Below are 4,838 nucleotides of genomic sequence, written 5' to 3' on the forward strand. Positions count from 1 at the left end.
TCTTTCAGTGTCTGTTATATTTTTCATTGGAGAAAAAAAAACCCTACTTCCTAAAATGTTCAAAAGTCTTTCCTCAGTTTGTTATTAAAAGCAATTATCTAGCATAACACACCGAAATCGCAAAAGGTATTCTAATGGGAAACAAATGCTCCAGACAAGCAACTGACTGGACTCAGAATCTTTATTGAAAAATGAGGGGAAGGAGATGGTGGGGGGGCGGGGGGGGGCAGGGGAGGAAAGATTTTCCACCTGGCCTTGGACAGTACATCAAACGGCTGTCAAAAGGATGCTATTTATAATCATTATTGCTCTGTCTTTGGAGTCCTGTCAGTCTGACCGTTCCTTCCTTCCCTCCCCGCTCCCCACTCCCCACCTCTGCACGCAGCCTGGTTCACGTGGCTGCCATCTTTTAGAGCTGGGTGGCCAGGCAATGCGTCCTGGAGAGATAGCGTGTGGGTTGAGGTCCACGTGCCAGCCAGCCGGCTTTCCACGTGTCTCCTTGCGCTCCCAACATCTTTACCAACTCATTTCAACTTCCCCCTACGTAACTTTCGACAACAAAACTCAACACCTAGAAGAGATGCTGGGCCGCCCCAATGTCCAGGGGAAGTGAGTTTTCTGAGGATGTGGACTAAAGTACAGCAAGTGCCACGGGGAAAAAAACGCTGCGGGGAAGATAGAGTCATTCCACAAACATTTACCTGGCACCTATGACATGCCTGTTGCTATGCCCGGCACTGGGGAAATGGGGGTGAACATAAAAGTGCCACAGAGCTCTTTTCGAGGGTTAACCCTCATGGAGAAGGTAGATGTAATCTTTGAGCCAGCTCCCATCGATTGGCTAGTGCTGCCTAGAACCGTGGCGTGAGAAGACTCGAAATTCAAAAGAAAACAACTCTGTGATTGATTACGGATGCGTGCCGTAGACACAACAGAAAGGAATGACCGCACTCTCTGTATTTGACCAAGCTGTCCAGGGCTGCTCCTCGTAAACTCGAATGTGCATGCAAATTAATTGGGATCCTGTTAAACTGCAGATTCTGATTCAGTAGGTCCAGGGCAGGACCCAAGAGTCTGCATTTCTTTGTTTTTTTTTTTTTCTTCACCGTTTATTCATTTCCAAGAGACAGAGAGAACAGAGAGTGAGCAGGGGAGGGACAGAGAGAGAGGGAGACACAGAATCCGAAGGAGGCTCCAGGCTCTGAGCCGTCAGCACAGCACCCGACGTGAGGCTCGAACTCACTGACCGTGAGATCATGACCGGAGCCGAAGTCAGATGCTTAACTGAGCCACCCAGGCGCCCCGAGAGTCTGCATTTCTAACCTTCCGTCAGGGGATGTTGATGGTTCCGGTCCATGAACCACATCTAGGAGTGGCAAACGTCTAGTGAAAGACACCAGCGCAAACACCGCATTCCCAGATCAGTCATTCCCATGGTCAAATAGTCTTGTCTACACCACTGAACCAGGGAACAAGCACTTCCTAGGTATATTCTGAAAGGGCAAGTCAGCATCTGGTCTGTAAGATTCCCCAAATTGGAGGCGGTGGTCCAGCCAGCTCAGGCCTTGGACAGGCGGCTTCCACGGATTGGCTGAGAACAAAGGAAGGCTCCTGGGCTCAGATCCCCAACCAGAAGTTCAGATGTTTTTCCAAACCAACTCCAGGGCTTTCCGCGCGTCTCTGGGGGCCTCCGAGGTGCTCCGTCCAAGGCTCCAGAAGGTTACATTCCTGGGTGAGCCATTGGGCCCCACCGCCTCCTCCTTGGCTGAACAGATGATCACTTCAAAGGTCTTCTTTCTTGTGGTATTTTAGTACCTCTGACCTTGGCCAGGAAACATCAACCCAGAGGCGTATGAAAGTGAAAAAGAAAAGGGGAAACGAAGTTCGTCGACTCCCCCACTCCCGGCCACACAAGCTTTGCCAAAGCTCTTGGGCCTAAGTTTGAGTTCAGTTGAAGATCCAGTGGGACCTTGCAGGGTCAGTTACCCCTGGATTTAATTCTGCACTTGAACCCTATTGTTCTTGGAGGAGCAGAGGGCACGTACCAGGTAGATAATGTGCTATTTTAAATATTGCAGTGGCTCAAAGAAAGTCTTCTAGCTGTGCAGTGAGTGGAGCAACAGTGTACAGGAAATCCTTTCTTGGCGATAAGCGAATCCTCCCCTGGGCATCGATGGATAGGGAAGAGGTAAGAGCAGAGGACTTAGAAATCTGACTTTTGGAATTCACCACTTATGCGCTGCATCTCCTACTCTCTCCTGCTCATGCGCTGCAGCTGGTCTATACTGCCCAGCTCTCTGTTCCTCTAAGCCCATTCCTACCCCAGTGCCTTTGCACCTGCTATTTCTGCTTAGGAGGGTCCTCCACAAATCTTCATGTGGCCTCTCATCACTTGATTTATCCCTCCTATATCACCTCTTCAGAGAAGTCTTACCTGACCACACGGGCTAAAGGAGCCCTCCCCCCACCCTGGGCATTCTTTAGCACATTGCCCTAAACTAATTTGTTTCTTGGCACTCAGCTCAATCTGGAATAGAACTGTAGCTTTTTGTTTATTTGTTTGTACGCTACTGGTCCCTATTTTCCTGTAGAATATAAGCTCTGTGAGTTTAGGTTTTTGTCTTCTGTTCACAGGTACATCTCCATACACCTTGAAGAGTTCCTGACACATAGAAGGTACACAGTATATATTCATTATTGCTCCTGAATAAATAAATGACCTCTGGGCCCTAGTGATCGATTCGGGGGCGATGACGTGATTCAGATAAGGCCAACACGAGGGCTCAGAGCTCTTCATAGAAATGGTCTCAGCTCTTGAGTTAATGGAAAGGAATGCTACTTTCCACTGACTCAACTGGAAAGATGTGGGTGCTGAGCTCTTAGAAGTTATCCTACCTATTGGGTGGAGGAAGCCTGTGCAAGGGATGGGTTAGGCCCTGACCACAAAGCACGAGCCGTGCTTCAAACCAGGAAGATCTACCTTTGGCCTTTTCAGTTACAGGGACGATAACGTCACCTGCTTGCTCCCTCCTCCTACCCCACAACCCCCCACAAGGCTTAAGCCGATCTCCATTTCTATTGTGCAGCACTGACAGAATCTTGGGCACTACCTGCTGGACTGGGCGAAGATGAGGTTGAGCAGCCCCTCCCCACCCCCTAGCTATGGGACGTCGCCATTGGTCGGATGACGGTCCCTCCAAAAATATGTCCACCCGGCATCTGGAAATGTGACATTTGGGAACAGGTCTTTGCAGATGTAATTAAGTCAGGATCTTGTAATAAGATCACCCTGGATGATCTGGGTGGGCCCCGAATCCAAAGACAAGAGCCCTTATGAGAGAGGGATGAGGGAGGCTGGAGACGGACGGAGAAGGCCACGTGAGGCCGAAGCATAGACGGAAGGCACGCGGCTGGCAGCCGTGGAAGGCTTGGAACCTTCAGAAGCTGGAAGAGGCAAGGAACGGATTCTTCCTCCAAAGCTTTCAGAGGATGTGCGGCTCTACCTACACTTCCGTTTCTGCCCAGTGACACTGACTTCAGACTTCCGGGCTCCAAAACTCTGAGCAAACAAATCTCTGTTGCTCCAGGCCATCAGGTCAATGGCAGGTTCTTCCAGCAAAACCACAGGCAGTAGTACAGACCTCCGGACTCTTTTCAGCCTCAATTTCCTTTTTAGGAAAATCAGAATAAGAATGCCTGCTTCGGGGGCGCCTGGGTGGCTTAGTCAGTTAAGCGTCCGACTTTCGCTTAGGTCATGATCTCGCGGTTCGTGGGTTCGAGCCCCGCGTCGGGCTCTGTGCTGACTGCCAGCTCAGAGCCTGGAGCCTGTTTCAGAGTCTGTGACTCCCTCTCTCTCTGACCCTCCCCTGCTCACGCTGTCTCTCTCTCTCTCTCCTAGAAATAAATGAAACATTAAAAAAAAAATTAAAAAAAAAAAGAATGCCTGCTTTATTTCGATCAAAGAAGAGATCAAGTGAAGTCAAGGTCTCCCCCAGGGAGCACCCCCAGCCCCAGCTCCCTTACCCACTGGCTGTGTGTGTGGCCTTGAGCAGCCAGTGTCTCCTGGGAGCCACAGTTAGTGTATTCTTGAGAGAAAGAGAGACAGAGGATGAGTGGGGGAGGGGCAGAGAGAGAGGGAGACACAGAATCCAAAGAAGGCTCCAGGCTCGGAGCTGTCAGCACAGAGCCCGATGCGGGGCTCAAACCCACAAACTGTGAGATCATGACCTGAGCCGAAGTCAGACACTGGACCGACCGAGCCACCCAGGCGCCCGTCCTTGTCATTTCGAGATCAGTGCTTTGTCAGATGTCACGATTGGTTACCAAGGTGGCTGAACACGATTCTTCAGAGAGATGGTTAAACGCAGACTCCTGGCCTCTGCCAGATGCTCCTTCATGAAGATTCGGGAAGCAGGGCTGGGGGCGAGGGGTTCCAACAAGCAGAGCTGCCCGTGGGAGCCACTCTTTTACATCCACATTTGTATTACTTGCACTTATGAAACAGTTGCTGAAATGTGCCAGATACGTGCTGCCCGGTGTGCCCTTCTGAGCATCCGCGCCTGGACCCCCTCCCCATTCCCGGCATCGACGGCCAAGTGCACCAGAGGGGTCAGCCGGAGACAGCCTCTCCCCAAGGGTGCGTCCCACAGGGACCATTTTCAGGAAGTCAGTGAGAGTTTTCTTCAACTCCCACAAACCCTGTGATGTGGTGTTCCCTGTCGGGCGAGTCGGAGGGAACACATGTGAGGCATCAACGGCATAAAAAGCAATGGAATCCATAAATCTCGGGCATGTTGTCTGCTTCCTTAATTCTACTTGTGGAACCGCGGCCAGGGCCA

At 50.9% G+C, this 4,838-nt stretch overlaps 1 long non-coding RNA gene across 1 annotated transcript in view; it reads left to right on the forward strand.

Moving 5' to 3' along the window:
• The window catches only part of LOC144216316 (uncharacterized), a 78,347-nt gene extending 74,473 nt beyond the window's left edge, over positions 1-3,874 (forward strand). Inside the window, exons 3-5 of the long non-coding RNA XR_013330631.1 lie at positions 2,079-2,188; positions 2,635-2,676; positions 3,087-3,874. This is a non-coding gene — a long non-coding RNA (uncharacterized LOC144216316). The remainder of the gene's footprint in view (positions 1-2,078; positions 2,189-2,634; positions 2,677-3,086) is intronic.
• The last annotated feature ends 964 nt before the right edge of the window (positions 3,875-4,838 follow it).

The sequence above is a fragment of the Crocuta crocuta genome, unplaced genomic scaffold (assembly GCF_008692635.1).
Source record: "Crocuta crocuta isolate KB4526 unplaced genomic scaffold, BGI_CrCroc_1.0 scaffold692, whole genome shotgun sequence".
NCBI classification, from domain to species: domain Eukaryota; kingdom Metazoa; phylum Chordata; class Mammalia; order Carnivora; family Hyaenidae; genus Crocuta; species Crocuta crocuta.